This window comes from Cherax quadricarinatus, chromosome 47 (genome assembly GCF_038502225.1).
Source record: "Cherax quadricarinatus isolate ZL_2023a chromosome 47, ASM3850222v1, whole genome shotgun sequence".
Lineage (NCBI taxonomy): Eukaryota > Metazoa > Arthropoda > Malacostraca > Decapoda > Parastacidae > Cherax > Cherax quadricarinatus.
Window position 1 is genome coordinate 28,194,432 of NC_091338.1, and position 19,866 is coordinate 28,214,297.

Genomic DNA, 19,866 nt, shown 5'->3' on the forward strand with positions numbered 1-19,866 from the left:
TGGGGGTGGTATTGCAATCTATTACTCTAACCAATTATCTTATACTAGCACCACTTGCTTTAGTGATGAATATGGGGAATACATTTTTGCTAATTTTACTGTAAAAAACCTTAAGACACCTATAACAATCGGTGCCATTTACCGGATACACCACACAAACATCCCAAATTTCAGTGTGAAATTAAAGTCACTAATAACAAACAGACAAATGAATAAGCACCACCTTCTCTTAGCTGGAGACTTCAACATCAATCTTGGCATACTAGATGATCAGCCTGTAACTGATTTCATCAACAATATGAACAACACACTTCTCATACCAACAATAAACCAACCAGGCTCACTAAGACAAGTGCAACCATAATAGACCACATATGGACCAATATACTAGCCCCCCTTAAATCAGGGATAATCACAGATAGCACTACAGACCACTACCCTGCCTTCCTCCTGACAAACATTAGTAAACCACCACTTGAATACAACAAAGTCTCATTTAGACTCCATGATGAGGCCTCAATAAGGAAGTTCACAGATAACCTAGAGACTGTTGACTGGCCTACAGAATTTTCCAAGGCCAATGGTATTGATGACTGGACAGACATTTTTCTTAACAAATTACTTAGACTATACAAGAAACATTGTCCTATAAAAATGAAACAGATCACAAACAAATGGCTTGGTTGCCCATGGCTAACCAGCACCATTCTGAAATCCATTGACAAGAAACACCAATATGAAAAGCAATATAGACAGGGCTTAATACACAAAGATATTCTTAAACACTATTCATCAGTTCTCACCAAAGTAATAAAGAAAGCCAAACAACTATACTACTCCAGTAGATTCACAGACACTAGAGGAGATATAAAAAAGACCTGGAAAACACTTTCTCAGATTCTAGGGACCCACAAACTGAAAAAAAAACAAGAATATTGTCCTTACTAAACCTAATGAAACACCACTACATCCCACTGACACAGCTAACAAGATAAACGACTTCTTCTCAACCATAGGATCTAATCTCGCCAATAAAATCCCACATACCAATGTCCATGCTGGGGACTACCTAGATGGGAATTTCCCAAATTCCTTCTATCTTGCACCAACTGAGCCCCCGGAAGTCACCGAGATTATAAAGTCACTTAAAAATAACTCAGGGAATCTGTCTCATGTCCCACCATTACTGTACAAGTGAGCGGCCCATGTCCTTTCGCATGCTATTTCATTACTTTTTAACAAGTCACTAGAAACTAGCACCTTCCCGAAACTACTCAAGATGGCAAGGGTTACACCAATACATAAAGGTGGTGACCCTACAGACTTAAACAACTATAGGCCAATATCAAACTTACCATTGCTATCCAAAATCTTTGAGAAACTCGTGCACAGGAGACTATATTCATTTATAACGGCACAAAACATACTCAAACCCTACCAATTTGGATTCAGGAAATATAAAAGCACTAATGATGCAATCATAAAAATGCTAGATCTGCTTTACACAGCATTGGAAAATAAGGAATATCCACTAGGAATTTTTATTTACTTAAGAAAAGCTTTTGACACAGTAGACCACGGCATCCTACTCCACAAGCTTGACCATTACGGTATAAGAGGCCATGCGCTTGCTTATTTCAAATCTTACCTTACTAATAGGTATCAGTATGTCACCATTAAAGACACAGCATCATCAACACAGCCACTTGATACTGGAGTTCCGCAGGGAAGTGTCCTTGGTCCCCTGCTCTTCCTCATATACATCAGTGATCTTCCAAACGTATCCCAACACCTGAAACTCATTCTCTTTGCTGACGACACGACTTATGTCATCTCTCACCCTAATCTTGCCACCCTCAACACCATTGTTAATGAGGAGCTGATCAAAATATCGACTTGGATGACAGCCAATAAACTTACGCTTAACCCTTTCAGGGTCCGTCCCGTAGATCTACGGCTGGTCGGTGAGTGTCCAAACCGTAGATCTACGCCAGAATTCTAGCGCCGTCAAATTTAGCGCGAAAGCGCTCATAGGCCTACATATGCCAGAATGGGTCTGCGCCGTGGGTGTGCACCATAAACAAAAAATCTAGGTGCCTGCATAGCATTGTGGGAACGCCGGCTCAGTCACCCTTGTTCACCATGCCTCGTCGCAAGTCAGCTCTCACTCCCCGGAAAATTGGGACTCTCCTCTTCCTGTCTGATAGTTCTGACACTGATGGAAGTGGAAATGAAGACGAATTCTATGGCTTTGATAAGTTAGTGGCCGAAAATAATGACCAGGATATCGATAATAGTGCAGAAAACCCCGACGATCCTCGACCTTCTACCTCTGGTGTGGGCACTCGTGACTCACGGTCGGGTGTTCCTAAACGTAAGAGAAAACTAATATTTTCCCATGGCCTGGCCTCTGAATTCAGTAATGACGATGATTCTGACGTGGATTGTGATTTTATTGCGCTCGATGATCATTCGAGTAGTGATAGTGAGGAAACATATTCACCAGTGAAGCGTCGGTATGTTCGCCGCCGCATGTGCTCAGGTAGTGTACCCTATGCTGTGTCCAGGGGACGGAGTACATCCCGGAGTACATCCCGGAGTACATCCCGTGGCCCTACACCCGTTTTAGGTAGTGATAGTGAGGATGATGTGGCTACACTTGGCATGGATGGGCCACAGACATCAGTGGATGGTGTTAGTGGGGCTGGTGGTGGTAGTGGCACCGCCATGCGTGACTCGCTGTGCCACGCGGGGACCCACGCTGCTGACTCGTCAGTTCAAGGACAAAGCGGAGCGTCACCCACCAGCCCGCCACAACCACCCGTACAACCAGCCTATGATGTCCAGTATCCACCAGCAAACCGTATCTGGGATTGGCAGCAAAATCCCAATTTTGTTCCCAGCCCTCACCACTTTGATGACTCTCAAAGTGGAATTCTACCTACCTGTCCCCTTGGAACCACGGCCAATGAACTGGAATTCTTTGAATTATTCTTTGACCAGCCATTGATGGAAATTATTGTCAGGGAAAGTAATAAGTATTTTCAGTACACCATGGCAAATACGATCTTATCACCACAGTCAAGACTACACAGGTGGAAAGAGACGACTGTTGCAGAAATGTATTTGCTTTTTTGCAACAATAATGCTTATGCCTCACGTCTATAAGCATAATATAAAAGCATACTGGTCCACAGATCGGCTAATTTGTACCCCATCCTTCAGTGAAATAATACCAGTGAACAGGTTTATCTTACTGTTACGTATGTTGCACTTCTCTGACAAAACCAGGCCTGACAGAAGTGACAGGTTATACAAGATTAGAAATGTTTTCATGTATCTCAAACAAAAGTTCAGGATATACTTTTATCCATTCAAGAATCTTGTAATTGACGAGTCTTTGATTTTGTTCAAAGGTAGACTGTCATTCAAGCAGTATATACCGAGCAAGAGGAACCGCTTTGGTATACAATTGTTTGTACTCTGTGATTGTGACAGTGGCCTGGTGTTGGATATTGTTGTATACACGGGTAGTAAAACATTGAAAGATACCAAGATGTTATTGGGTATATCAGGTGACGTAGTGAGAAACATGATGGCACCTTATCTTGGTAAGGGCCATACATTATATACCGATAACTGGTACACAAGCCCATTACTCAGTGATTTCATGCGAGTGAACAAGACAGATGTGTGTGGCACAGTGCGTTCTAATCGTAAACATATGCCCAGGCTCAACGCAGGTGTTCGTGGTGATGACGTGCAGGTGTTTACTGCCAATGACATCATGGCATTACGGTGGCATGACAAACGAGATGTCACATTGTTGACAACCATTCACCGTAATGAAATGCAAGACAGTCGCAAAGTTGATCGAGTGACTAATGAACGTATTCGAAAACCAGTGACAGTGATTGATTATACACAAAACATGCACTTGGTTGACAAGTGTGACATGCAGATTGGTTTTGTTGACTGTGTTCGTAAGAGTTACAAGTGGTACATGAAACTTTTCTTCCATCTCATGGACATTTCAATGCTGAATGCATATAATATATACCAAATAAAGACTGGTAACAGACCACCGTATGGTGAATTTTGTTTGTCTGTTGTCAGACAACTCATAATGAAGTACCAGGTAACAACACCTGCAATACAACATGGTCCTTGAATTCATCACAATATACCCAAGCGTTTGAGGAGAGAAGGTGATCATTTCATAATACAGCTTCCTTCAACTCAAAAGAAATTTGCTCAGAAGAGATGCATTGTCTGTGCACAAACAAAACGACGGCAACAAAGACGCAAAGACACTCGGTTTATGTGTGAGGAATGTAAGGTGCCTCTGTGCATGGTGCCTTGTTTCAAGGAGTTCCACAAGCTCCAGCAGTTCTAAAACCTTGTCCATTGATTGTAAATATGTAAATATATGATAGAACATTAGTATTATACAATATTTGTGCATGTTTATTGTAATAAACAACAGTGGTAAACAATAATATGATAATAACTTTAGTGCGGTTATTGTGTTCAATACAGTGAGTATATATATATCAATTATATACAGTATTGGTCTCTCAGGCCCCAAATGTTGGAATAGAAAAAAATTGGAAAAGAAAAGAAAAAACAACTAAAACAACAAAATAATATAATACGCGTATGTGGAATTCGTCGATGTTGCCGCCACCACATCATTTTCTACAAACTTCTTGGCACTGTATCTCGGTAAGTACTGATCAGATTCTAATTTTTTTTGTTTTATTACCTTCACAAAAATATGCTCTTTAATTCTGTAAGAAAAAATAATTTTTTTTTTTTTCAAAATTTCTTGGACACTGGTGCGTGACTTCAGATTTTGGCCTTGGACCCTGAAAGGGTTAACACTGACAAAACCTACTATATTATCTTTGGTAGCAGAGCAGGAGATGCACAATTTAACATTAAGATCGACAACACTCTAATTACCAGACATAATGAGGGAAAATTCCTAGGCCTATGCCTTGACAACAACGTTAATTTCAGCACCCATATCCAACACATAACCAAAAAAGTATCCAAAACGGTTGGGATCCTCTCCAAGATACGATACTACGTGCCACAAAATGCCCTTCTCACACTATACCACTCACTTATTTATCCATACCTCACCTATGCTATTTGTGCTTGGGGATCAACTGCAGCAACACACCTAAAGCCAATAATAACCCAACAAGAAGCTGCAGTAAGAATAATCACCAAATCCCATCCCACTCTTCATAGATTTAAACTTACTCCCTGTTCAGTACATCCACACTTACTACTGTGCAATCTACATCTACAGGACCTTAAACTCCAATATCAACCTTGACCTAAAACGCTTTCTTGATAGTTGTGACAGAACCACAGGCATAACACCAGACACAAACATCTCTATGACATTCCACGTGTTCGACTAAACCTTTACAAAAATTCAATGTATGTCAAAGGCCCTAAAATCTGGAACACCCTACCTGAGAACTCTAGAACTGCAGACACATTCATCACCTTCAAAACTACCATTAGAAAACGTCTTATCTCCCTGATGCACCCCGTCAACTAACTACACGAATACCACCTGGTGGTTCACACTTACACTCTCTCACCCATTTGACCATAAACAAAAATATTAATCTCAATCTTAAAATAATGAATCCTGTGATACTCCAATACTGAAACTATGTACTGTGCCAAAACAAAAGCATTCAAATTGCTAAACTCACAAACTATTATTTAGTCCCCTCAAGGAAGGTTCCTTGATTTTGGTGAGGGGCTCTTGATTTAGGGAATTGGATCTGTGCTCCAGTTCCCCGAATTAAGCCTGAATGCCTTCCACATCCCCCCCCCAGGCGCTGTATTATCCTCCGGGTTTAGCGCTTCCCCCTTGATTATAATAATAATAATAATATTATTTAGTCACTTAGATATAATACCAACTTACCTCATAATTTGTAATATTTTAAAATTAAGAATTAAACTAAGTCTGCCCAAAATGTCTAGCCATGCTAGGTGTTCTAGCGGTACACTCTGTAATCATTATTTTACTACATGTAAACCACACAGTAACCAAATTCTGTAAACTCAGCATTGTAATCCTTATAGAGAATAAACTTTGAATTTGAATTGAATTGAATTGAACTAATATCAATCAGACTCTGTAATGTTTGCATCCTCGAGGAAGTTTGCTTGTTCATTTTCATTTTTAATTTAGCACACACGGCCTACATTAGTTTTTCTTACTAGAATTTGTCCATCACGCACAAAGCACTGGTGAATTTTATCATTATTCTCTCTTTTTAGTTTTCAGCTGGGTTAAATCCTATGAAGGCAGTAGAGGTAGAGAGGGAGTCAGTCACAGTTGGTATTGTTGTTGTGGAGTCGCCTGGGTTGGCGGGTGAGTCGGACATGTTTGTTGTTGTTGATGCATCGCTCTGGGTTGTAAGGGGGGTGGATGGCGCACCGGTGTCCTGCTGGGTCGTCTTATGGAATAGTTGATTTCTAGGTGCTACCTTGCTGTTCTTAGTGCTGTTTCTTCTAGCAGTTGGTCTCATAGTAGTACCGGAGTTGCTGTGGTTAGATGAAGAAACTAAGATAGTTAAGAGCTTGGAGTAGGTAGTCATCTGGCAACGGGGTTGTGCTTGGAGTTTGTGGGGCAGTCTTCACTTCACTCAGTAATTTTTCGGTTTGTAGGTATCACTGTTGATTATCTTGGGTCATGCTGGGTTCTATGCACGTTAGTGCAGTTATGATTGCAATTAGGCCATCATTGAAGCATTGGTGGGCTCTGCAGGTGAGAAAAATAACAGAGCTTGCTGCCTCTGCTGCCGCTGACGCATTTGATCTTCTATATATGATTACTTACGTGTACCTGTGTGTGAGAGAGAGAGAGACAGAGAGAGAGAGAGAGAGAGAGAGAGAGAGAGAGAGAGAGAGAGAGAGAGAGAGAGAGACTTACAGAGAGAGATACAGAGAGAGACACAGCCACATTCAGTCAGCCAACCACCTGGCCACCCACCCACCTGGCCACCCAACCGGCCACCCAACCGGCCAGCCAGCCGGATACATATTACACATGTTCCAGAGTTGTTTCTCTTTACTTAGGGCATAGGTTATACTACATTCTGGCAGGATGACACTACCAGTGGTATTCCCCCATTCCACTGTGTCGACAATACATAAAGATAACAGTAACATATGATAGTGTATGCGATGTAAAATTTACAATACAAATCACTACCATGTATACATTATATACAGTACATAAATAATTAAAATATAACAATAAAAGTAAATTATGGTAAAAAGAATGAAATAATGATTGTACATTTCATTACAGTATGTATTATGTAGGTAGTTTATATAGGAAAGGTTTGACATTATGCCCTACCCAGTATGTCGGCAATTTTCAAAGGTTCGACTTACGTCCATTTTGACTTACGACAGGTTGGTCGGAACCAAGCTTGGTCGTATGTCGGATGGTAGGTGTACAATGTATATATTTCTAGACAATAGTATGTGACTGAAATAGGTGAAAATGTTCACCTGTCAATGTTTGTGCAGTTACTGCCATGTTTTGGATATATACAACGAGTGTATATATCCAAAACATGGCAAATATTGGTCTCACAGGCCATAAAAGTTACTTGTAAAAATAGAATGTTAAAAAATAAAAGAAAAAGCAGAAAAAATAATAAACTATTACCACATGACCAGCACTTGGCGATGTTGCCATAAGTGGCTCACTTTCTGTCAACTTCACGCCTCCATATCTCAGTAAGTATTGATCTCAATTTTTTTTTTGGCCTATAATACTCACAAAAACATGCTGTATCATATCATAAGAATTTTTTTTTTTTTTTTTTTTTTCAAAAAATTTTTGACCCTGAGAACAAGTTTGGGAGAGAACCTGTCGACCCTTAAAGGGTTAAAAATAATATTACTAACCGCTTATTGCACCAAAGTGCCATAAGCAGTTCACTTTCTGTCAACTTCGCGCCTCTTTATCTCGGTAACTACTGATCGCAATTTTTTTTCTTTTAAAACACTCGCAAAGATATTCTTAAGATTTTGGTAAGAATTTTTTTTTTTTTTTCAAATATTTTTCGACACAGTGAGTTCAGGATCAGGGGTCTTGACAGTGAAAGTGTTAATCACTTCAGTTACCTAGCTTTTATATCAGTATGCAATAAGGTATATTAAATTGTTTTGCTTCATAACCTGTGTCAATATAGAGTAAGAATTAGTACAGGTACCATCCGACTTACGACCAACCGGTCGTAAGTCAAAATGGACGTACAGTGGAACCTCAAAAATCGAACGTATCACATATCGAACGTTTCGAAAATAGGACCATTTTTTCGGACAAACTGTGTCCCTATTATCAAACGTGCCCCTATTTTCAGACCGCCGGGTACGGAACATGTCTGTAGGCCCGCTTTGTCCGTGTCCCCACACAGGCGCCGTGAGCAGTCTAGCTTTGTTTGTGCTTGAGTGAACACTAGCCTGCTCTCTCATTCACACATTTTATGATTATTTCGTTTTGTTTAGTGCTTGTGGGACTGTGAAATAAGCTGCCATGGGCCCAAAGAAACTTGCTAGTGGTACCCCTGTGGTAAAGAAAGTGAGAAACACCATAGATGTGAAGAAGGAAATAATGCAGAAGTATGAGTGTGGTGTGAGACTTGTTGAGCTTGCCAGGATTTACAGGAAAAACAAGACCATCGGTTATATCCTGGCAAAGAAAGAACAAATCAAGGAAGCTGATGTTGTGAAAGGTGTTAATATGCTAACCATACAAAGACCACAAATAGTTGAAGAGGTTGAGAAGTTGTTGCTGGTGTGGATCAAGGGTAAAGAGATTGCAGGTGATAGTGTTTCAGAGACGATTATATGCGAAAAGGCAAGGAAGTTGCATGTCGATCTGGTACAGAAAACTCCTGGAACCAGTGCTGATAGTGAATTTAAGGCCAGCAGAGGCTGGTTTGACAGATTTAAGAAGCGTAGTGGCATACACAATGTTGTAAGACATAGTGAGGCAGCCAGTTCAGACAAACAGGCAGCTGAGAAGTTTGTACAGGAGTTTAAGGGATACATAGACAGTGAAGAATTCAAACCTGAACAAGTGAAACAAGCCATCTTTGCAACAAGTTCAGTGACAGAACCATGTCCCATTTTAAGGAAATGTTAAAAGAGGCGCCAGCAACAGAGGACTGTGGACAGTTATTTTTTGAGACAGGGGTCCAGTGACTCTCAAGTTGGTCCTAGTGGCATTAAAAGACAGAGAAGGGAAGTAACCCCAGAGAGGGCTTTACCTGAAGTCCTCATGGAGGGGGATTCTCCTTCCAAACACTAACCCCAACTCCCTTTCTCCTCCTCCCTATCTTCCAGATGTCATCAGCAATCTTTAATAAAGGTAAGTAAAAATGTTATTTTATATGTATTACTATATGTATTACTATCCGTGCGTGCCAGCGTGCCTCGTTGTGCTCCGTGTTTTCTCGTGTTTTCACGGCGCTCTTACGTGCTAGAACTTTAATTTATGCCATCAATCTTATACGATACATCTCTCTAGCGCCTGGAACCAATCTTGGGCGGAAGACATTATATACTGAGTCAAAAAAGGAGAATTAGTATGCACTACCTAGCAGAGTTTACTGCCAGAGGGGAATAGGCCTAGGGTGCCGTGTGCAAAATAATAATAATAGAACATTTCTTTGTCAGAGGAAAGAAAGTCTCCCTGACAATATTGTGTATACATAGTGTATAGTGTATACTACAGTGCCTCCCTAGTATAGATAATAGTATATAGATAATAAAGGCTAAAGTGTCATTTGAAAACAGGTGAATTTGTAAATGAAGTGATAAGCCTATAGAGGCAGGTGCCAGAAGTCGCCAGAAACTTACCACACTGGTCAGCTGTTTTAAATCTTCCTGGCCTGCTAGTGTACTCGCATATAATCTAGGGATACCAGTGATTAGCAGAATACAGTGTTGTAGTAGCAACTAACCAGTATTGTAATAGTACTTAGTGGAGTGGAGTGACTTTCATTAGTTTCTATTTTCTTGAAATACCAGACGTTACTGTGAATCTCATATAACCTGTAGTTACCAGTGGTCGCAATATACATAACAAGAAGCAAATATTACTACAGAAAAAGCGTCCTTCCTCCAAAATTTCCACCAGTCAACTATAGTGATAATATAGCATTTATTGTGTTGGAGACGAAAAAAACCTAGAAAAGCTAGATACAGTGATTGATAAACATGGGTTGAAGTCGACCATTCATCATTGTAGGAGCTGCCAGCAATCACCGGTTCTTCAACACGCAAGTTATACTTTTTGTATTAATCAAATCACATATTACTCGGGTAGATAACTTCCAGTAGATCCTTCATGTGTTAGTCCAAATCACCGACCAGTATGTTTTAAATAAGTGACCCACTGATCAGATCAGACTGGTTCCGAACCCTCGACTGGTCCGAACCCTTGACCGATTTCAAACGGATTCGTTGGACAATAAAGCAGACTGTAAACGGATGGGGTTGTAGGCGCCCTTATAAACACAAACAATAAATAAAAACAGGAGCGTACACTGGTAAGCTGTCCTAACATACAAGTACAGTTAGAAATAGAAATACAAATAGCTAGAGCTTCACTTTAAGGAGGTTATAAATAGAGTATTCAAGAGGTTGCTAGTAGAATTACAGTAATTCAACCATTCAAATCATTATGAAGCCCTGTGTAGTCTGCAATCAATCAAACAAATTGGCTTCCACATGGATAAATTGTCATTTTTGTGGAAATTGGTGTCACGCCCCTTGTGCAAATATCCAAGAACTAGCTATAAGAAGTATTAAAACAGGGAAATGTTTTTGGGTATGTTCAAATGAGATAAATCTGTGGACTAATATCACATTGGTATTAAAAGAGGACAACATCAAAGCTGCTTTCATAGACAACCTGGAAGCTTTCTACAACAGATGGGAACATAAAAAGTCTGGGCTGGATGGTACTGCCCTTGATGCTGGTCATGTAGACAGAAACTGTAAGGCTGGAGGTGATGTCCTGGTTGTCAGTAATTGTGAGGCTGATAGTGCTGTCCTGGTAGACAGTAATAGTGAAGCTGGAGATGCTGTCCTGGGAGACAGTAATAGTGAAGCTGGAGATGCTGTCCTGGGAGACAGTAATGGTGAAGCTGGAGATTTTGTCCAGGTAGTCAGGAATTGTATGCAGGATGGAATGCATATAAATGACCACATGGGAGACAGGAGCCGTAGTGGGGAAACAAGTGTAGTCAAAGATAAGATGAAACCAATATTGCAAACTAGAAATACCGCAGGAAATAGCAAACAAGAGGACTCCACTAGCAATAATGAGGATATATTACTGAAAACAACTGGTGGGAGCTCCATTGTTGGTGCTAGGGAGGATAGGAATAAGACATGTAAACATGCACCAACAGGGAATACAGTCACAGAAACCCAAGGCAAACAGAAACCAAGCCTGTGCACATACTATGCACTTGGTATCTGCAGGCATGGGAAATCTGGAAAAACAGATGGGACGTGCAACTATGACCACCCTAGAAAATGCCGTGCCCATATGACAACAGGAAAATGCAAACTTCCATCCTGTAAGCTTTTTCACCCTGAAATGTGTACCTCTTCAGTACAGGAAAGACTGTGCTATAACTTAAATTGCCAGGCACACCATCTAAAGGGGACAAAAAGGTACAAAACATCCAGGCCATGGGAAAACCTGGGTAGCCACAGGCACTCAAGAGGGAGAGGTTTTTTAGTGCCAGGAAGGAAAAAAAAAACTGGCAGGAAATGGCAGAAATCGTATACAAAATCCAGTCATTCCTGGAGTGGAACCACAGTCGATGGCCTCCACTCTAAACCAACAGATACAGATACTAATGCCGGAAAAAAAATCCCCCCCCAGTACCAACAATACCACCAGTCCGATGACATTCTTCTTTGCAAATATACAGGGTCTAAAGCCAGCAACAAACAACAAAATACCTTTCATCTGTAGACTGCTTGCAGAGGCAAAGGCAATGTTCACGGCTTTCACTGAGACCCACATAAAGGATCACTTGGACAACGAAATATGGATCCCAGGTTACTACCTATACAGATGTGACAGAGTGAACAGGCAAAAGGGGGAAGTTGGCCTGTACATTGCAGAGTCACTTGTTTGCACAGAACTGCTGAATGCCTCAAATGATGTAGTGGAAGTTTTAGCAGTAAAAATCGAGAACCAAAACCTAGTCGTTGTGGTAGTCTACAAGCCTCCGGATGCAACATCCCAGCAATTCCAGGAACAGCTGTTAAAAATTGACCACTGTCTGGAAAATCTGCCAGCTCCTGCACCCAACATCTTGCTCCTGGGGGATTTCAACTTAAGACACCTAAAATGGAGGTATATAGCAAATAATATTGTTGCAGAAATAACACCAGAAGGCAGCTCTGATGAAAACTCACACTCACACTAGCTTTTAATCTCTGTGCAAAATTCAATTTAAACCAGCAAATAATAGAGCCTACTAGACTGGAGAATACACTAGACCTCATCTTCACTAACAATGATGATCTGATACAAAATGTCACCATATCAAAAACAATATACTCAGATCACAACATAATTGAGGTTCAGACATGTATGCGCGGAGCCCCAGACCGACATAATGAGATTAGTTATGAGGGAGCATTCACCAAATTCAACTTCAATAACAAAAACATAAAGTGGGGCCAAGTAAACCAAATCCTAACTGATATAAGCTGGGAAGATATACTAAGCAACACAGACCCCAACTTATGCCTAGAACAGATTAACTCGGTGGCACTCGATGTATGCACAAGGCTTATTCCTCTAAGAAAAAGGAGGAGTAGATGTAAAATAGAAAGGGACAGGTGCTCCCTTTACAGGCAACGGAAAAGAATAACAGAGCAGCTAAAAGAGGTCAATATATGTGAAAGGCGTAGGGGGACAGGTCAGAGAAATAGCAAGCATCGAACTTAACCTAAAGGAATCTTATAGGAGTCAGGAATCGCGGGAAGAACTGAAAGCCATGAATGAAATCGAAGAAACCCAAAGTATTTCTTCTCCTATGCCAAATCAAAATCGAGAACAACGTCCAGTGTTGGGCCCCTACTTAAACAAGATGGGCCCTACACAGATGACAGCAAGGAAATGAGTGAGCTCCTCAAGTCCAAATATGGCTCAGTTTTTAGCAAGCCGCTGACCAGACTGAGAGTCGAAGATCAAAATGAATTTTTTATGAGAGAGCCACAGAATTTGGTTAACACAAGAATATCTTATGTTATCCTGACGCCAAATGACTTCGAACATGCGATAAACGACATGCCCATGCACTCTGCCCCAGGGCCAGACTCATGGAACTCCATGTTCATCAAGAACTGCAAGAAGTCCCTATCACGAGCTTTTACCATCCTATGGAGAGGGAGCATGGACACGGGGGTCATCCCACAGTTACTAAAAACAACAGACATAGCCCCACTCCACAAAGGGGGCAGTAAAGCAACAGCAAAGAACTACAGACCGATAGCACTAACATCCCATATCATAAAAATCTTTGGAAGGGTCCTAAGAAGCAAGATCACCACCCATCTAGAAACCCATCAATTACAAAACCCAAGGCAACATGGGTTTAGAACAGGTCGCACCTTTCTGTCCCAACTATTTAATCACTACGATAAGGTCCTAGATGCACTAGAAGACAAAAAGAATGCAGATGTAATATATACAGACTTTGCAAAAGCCTTCGACAAGTGTGACCATGGCGTAATAGCGCACAAAATGCGTGCTAAAGGAATAACAGGAAAAGTCAGTCGATGGATCTATAATTTCCTCACTAACAGAACACAGAGAGTAGTAGTCAACAGAGTAAAGTCTGAGGCAGCTACGGTGAAAAGCTCTGTTCCACAAGGCACAGTACTTGCTCCCATCTTGTTCCTCATCCTCATATCTGACAAAGACAAGGATGTCAGCCACAGCACCGTGTCTTCTTTTGCAGATGACACCCGAATCTGCATGACAGTGTCTTCCATTGCAGACACTGCAAGGCTCCAGGCGGACATCAACCAAATCTTTCAGTGGGCTGCAGAAAACAATATGAAGTTCAACGATGAGAAATTTCAATTACTCAGATATGGCAAACATGAGGAAATTAAATCTTCATCAGAGTACAAAACAAATTCTGGCCACAAAATAGAGCGAAACACCAACGTCAAAGACCTTGGAGTGATCATGTCGGAGGATCTCACCTTCAAGGACCATAACATTGTATCAATCGCATCTGCTAGAAAAATGACAGGAAGGATAATGAGAACCTTCAAAACTAGGGAGGCCAAGCCCATGATGACACTCTTCAGGTCACTTGTTCTATCTAGGCTGGAATATTGCTGCACACTAACAGCACCTTTCAGGGCAGGTGAAATTGCTGACCTAGAAAATGTACAGAGAGCCTTCATGGCGCGCATAACGGAGATAAAACACCTCAATTACTGGGAGCGCTTGAGGTTCCTGAACCTGTATTCCCTGGAACGCAGGCGGGAGAGATACATGATTATATTCACCTGGAAAATCCTAGAGCGACTAGTACCGAACTTACTTGCACACGAAAATCACTCACTACGAAAGCAAAAGACTTGGCAGATGATGCAACATCCCCCAATGAAAAGCAGGGGTGTCACTAGCACGTTAAGAGACCATACAATAAGTGTCAGGGGCCCGAGACTGTTCAACTAACTCCCAGCATACATAAGGGGGATTACCAACAGACCCCTGGCAGTCTTCAAGGTGGCACTGGACAATCACCCACAGTCGGTTCCTGACCAGCCAGGCTGTGGCTCGTACGTTGGTTTGTGTGCAGCCAGCAGTAACAGCCTGGTTGATCAGGCTCTGATCCACCAGGAGGCCTGGTCACAGACCGAGCCACAGGGGCGTTGACCCCCGGAACTCTCTCCAGGTAAACTCCAGGTAATACATAATTAAAAACTATAGTATTTGTTGTATGTAAAACTGTAATTAATCTCTATAAAATGTATTTTTTTCTGAATGTTTTTGGGTTTCTGGAACGGATTAATTGTATTTCCATTATTTCTTATGGGAAATATTGCTTCGAATTTCAGACTTTTCGAATTTAGAACTAGCTCCTGGATTGGATTAAGTTCGATTTTTGAGGTTCCACTGTAAGTCGAACCTTTGAAAATTGCCGACGTACTGGGTAGGGCATAATGTCAAACCTTTCCTACATTATACTGTAATGTAACGTACAATCATTATTTCATTCTTTTTACCATAATTTACTTTTATTGTTATATTTTAATTATTTATGTACTGTATATAATGTATACATGGTAGTGAACTGTATTGTAAATTTTACATCGCATACAGTATCATATGTTACTGTTATCTTTATGTATTGTTGACACAGTGGAATGGGAGAATACCACTGGTAGTGTCATCCAGCCAGAATGTTGTGTAACCTATACCCTAAGTAAAGAGAAACAACTCTGGAACATGTGTAATACATAGCTGGCTGGCTGGCTGGCCAGGTGGGTTGGTGGGTGGCTGGGTGGGTGAGTGGGTGGCCGGGTGGGTGGATGGCTGACTGAATGTGGCTGTCTCTCTCTCTGTATCTCTCTCTCTCTCTCCCTCTCCCTCTCACTGGTACACGTAAGTAAAGTTATCATACATAGTATAAATTACCTAGGATAACCCAAATAATCCAGACAAAGTGCTATGCAGTGGATCTGTGCTCCAGTGCCCTAAATTAATAATAATTATTATTATTACAATAATACATATACAGTGGACCCCCGGTTAACGAACTTAATCCGTGCAAGAGGGCTGGCTGTTATGCGAAATGTTCGCTATGTGAATGAATTTTCCCCATAAGAAATAATGGAAATCAAATTAATCCGTGCAAGACACCCAAAAGTATGAAAAAAAAATTTTTACCACATGAAATATACATTTTCCTACACACAAAGAGAAGGATACATGCACAATAATAGAGTAGTACATGCTCAATATATATTGTGCATGTACTAGTCTACTAAATGAAGAATAAATGACACTTACCTTTATTGAAGATGCAGCAATGACTGATGAGACACTGTGTCCTGGGAGTGCCTTTTCCTCCTGAGTACTGTAGGTCCTGTTTGGTATTTTCTTCCAGAACAGGCCTTATCACACTGTGTATGCCACTACGATTCTTAAATCTCTCAAACCAACCTTTGCTGGCTCTAAATTCACCAATATGAGCACTAGTTCCAGGCATTTTCCCTGTTCACCTGGGTGTTAGTCAACTGGTGTGGGTTGCATCCTGGGAGACAAGATTAAGGACTCCAATGGAAATAAGTTAGACAGTCTTCGATGACACTGACTTTCTTGGGTTATCCTGGGTAGCTAACCCTCTGGGGTTAATTGTTTCTTGGTATTCTCAATAAGCCACACCAACAACGGTGGTACAGCAGCAGCAGCAGCTGACGGTGGTACAGCAGCAACAGACGATGCTACAGCAGCAACAGACGATGCTACAGCAGCAGCAGACGATGCTACAGCAGCAACTGACGATGTTACAGCAGCAGCAGACGATGCTACAGCAGCAGCAGCAGCAGACGATGCTACAGCAGCAGCAGACGATGCTACAGCAGCAGCAGACGATGCTACAGCAGCAGCAGACGATGCTACAGCAGCAGCAGACGGTACTACAGCAGCAGCAGCAGCTGACGGTGGTACAGCAGCAGCAGCAGCTGTACCACCAATAGTAGCAATGGTTGATTGTGGTTTATTATACAACCTGGCCAGCTCGGAGACACGCACTCCACTTTCATACTTATCAATGATCTTTTTCTTCATCTCCATAGTAATTCTCACCCTTATTGCTGTAGGGTTGGCACTAGAAGCTTTCTTGGGGCCCATGGTCACTTATTTTCCAGAAAAAAATCACCAAAAACACTGTAATAATACAAAATGTTCCGATTGTATGCTTGGATGTTACCGCGGAGGCTGGCTGGTAAACAATGCCACCCGCGGAACATGTGAGCGTGGCTCAGGCCGCACATTGGACGCGTCTCGGACGAAGGCCGCTGAGCGGGTTTTTGTCCACTATGCGGGGCAAAATTTTAGCGAACAAAGCGTCCGCTATGCGGATTGTCCGCTATGCAAGGCGTCCGTTATGCGGGGGTCCACTGTATACTAATATTAATAATAACATTATTACTAAACTATAATATAATAATCGTGTCCACTCATTACTTACCTTAAAATATCTGTCTTAATGTAGAGTGAGAGATGAATAGATTAAATGAATAAACAGAGAGAATGAGAGTGAAGGTTCGCGAGTTATGTAAACAAACGTTGTTGTTGTTGTTGTTACCTGCCCAGAAACAAATGGTTTTTGTTCACTCTGACAAGCCGACCAGAAAAACATCTCATATTTGTTAATTTATATGATTATATGTTATGTAGCATGTTTATTATATAATTTTGAAAAAAAATCATAGATGGATTAAGCAAAATGTCTATATTAACATTTTGCACACATTTAATGAGCCTCAGTGATTATTATTGTGTTATTATTATTATTAATATGGCATCTTCAAGATCAGTTACACTCTTAATGAGTGGCTCTGAAACAGACAAGCAGACAGAAAGACAGACACAGGTAGACAGACACTCAGGTAGACAGACACACAGGTAGACAAACACTCAGGTAGACAGACACTCAGGTAGACAAACACTCAGGTAGACAGACACTCAGGTAGACAGATACACAGGTAGACAAACACTCAGGTAGACAGACACTCAGGTAGACAGATACACAGGTAGACAAACACTCAGGTAGACAGACACTCAGGTAGACAGATACACAGGTAGACAAACACAGGTAGACAGACACTCAGGTAGACAGACACACAGGTAGACAAACACTCAGGTAGACAGACACACAGGTAGACAGACACTCAGGTAGACGGACACACAGGTAGACAGACACTCAGGTAGACAGACACACAGGTAGACAGACACACAGGTAGACAGAAAGACACACAGGTAGACAGGAAGACACACATAGGTAGACAGAAAGACTCACAGGTAGACAGAAAGACAGACACAGGTAGACAGACACTCAGGTAGACAGACACACAGGTAGACAAACACTCAGGTAGACAGACACTCAGGTAGACAGACACAGGTAGGCAAACACTAAGGTAGACAGACACACAGGTAGATAGACACTCAGGTAGACAGACACACAGGTAGACAGACACACAGGTAGACAGAAAGACACACAGGTAGACAGGAAGACACACATAGGTAGACAGAAAGACTCACAGGTAGACAGAAAGACAGACACACAGGTAGACAGACACAAGTAGACAGACAGATACACAGGAAAACATAAAAACAGACACACAGGTAAACGTAAAGACAGACACACAGGTAGACAGAAAGACAGACACACAGGTAGACAGAAAGACAGGCACATGGGTAGACAGAAAGACAGACACACAGGTAGACAGAAAGACACACACAGGTAGACAGAAAGACAGACACAGGTAGACAGACACACATGTAGACATAAAGACAGACACACAGGTAGACAGAACGACACACAGGTAAACAGAAAGACAGACACACAAGTAGACAGAAAGACAGATAAACAGACACATAGAGATACAGGCAGACAGATACAGACAGGTTTATGTGCAACAGTGAAAACAAATAGAGACTTCGAGAGTAAGAGCCTTTCTTGCCACAATCTCCAGTGCAAGATTCAGACTTCATCTTACCTGGAGTTTACCTGGAGAGAGTTCCGGGGATCAACGCCCCCGCGGCCCGGTCTGTGACCAGGCCTCCTGGTGGATCAGAGCCTGATCAACCAGGCTGTTGCTGCTGGCTGCACGCAAACCAACGTACGAGCCACAGCCCGGCTGATCCGGAACTGACTTTAGGTGCTTGTCCAGTGCCAGCTTGAAGACTGCCAGGGGTCTGTTGGTAATCCCCCTTATGTGTGCTGGGAGGCAGTTGAACAGTCTCGGGCCCCTGACACTTATTGTATGGTCTCTTAACGTGCTAGTGACACCCCTGCTTTTCATTGGGGGGATGGTGCATCGTCTGCCAAGTCTTTTGCTTTCATAGTGAGTGATTTTCGTGTGCAAGTTCGGTACTAGTCCCTCTAGGATTTTCCAGGTGTATATAATCATGTATCTCTCCCTCCTGCATTCCAGGGAATACAGGTTTAGGAACCTCAAGCGCTCCCAATAATTGAGGTGTTTTATCTCCGTTATGCGCGCCGTGAAAGTTCTCTTAGGGGCCATGGTGAAATTTACTGTCCAGTTAGTACAGTTAACACAGTATGATGCTGCTGATAGGGCAGGGTTACTCAAACTGATGCTGCCTGCATGATGCATTGCCATCGCGAGTATCATCAAATATTGTGCAGCAGTGTGCATCAGCTGGCCCAGCCCAACTGCCAGATGCACGGTCGTAAGTTGAGTGGATATATGTGGAGCAGGTCGTAAGTCGGATGGTAGGTGTATTAATCTGCCCCAAATGCCTAGGCATGTTAGTGGCCTTACTTGTAATTAATATTTTATAATGTGTAAACCACACATTGTAAGCTTTGCAAGGAAATAAACATTTTAATTTTCATTTTCAGACAGCAACTTGAAGTTCAGTACCCACATCCAGCACATAACAAAGGTCTTCAAAAATGTAGGTATCCTCTACTCAAACAACACTACTTATATTCAGTGGTGGTTTGTGTATAGGCACTGTGGAACTGCAGCACCCCCTATTTTCACTCGATATTATTG

General features: G+C 41.7%; 1 protein-coding gene across 5 annotated transcripts in view; it reads left to right on the top strand.

Annotated features, from left to right (window-relative positions):
• The window catches only part of LOC128694047 (zinc finger protein 271), a 204,357-nt gene that overhangs the window by 58,291 nt on the left and 126,200 nt on the right, over positions 1 to 19,866 (top strand). For 4 of the 5 annotated variants that reach the window (XM_070094773.1, XM_070094774.1, XM_070094772.1 and 1 more), the window contains exon 2: positions 19,710 to 19,765. The exons of the other annotated variant lie outside the window; for it this stretch is intronic. The gene's annotated coding sequence lies outside the window, so the exon portion shown is untranslated. The remainder of the gene's footprint in view (positions 1 to 19,709; positions 19,766 to 19,866) is intronic. 5 annotated transcript variants of the gene reach the window in all.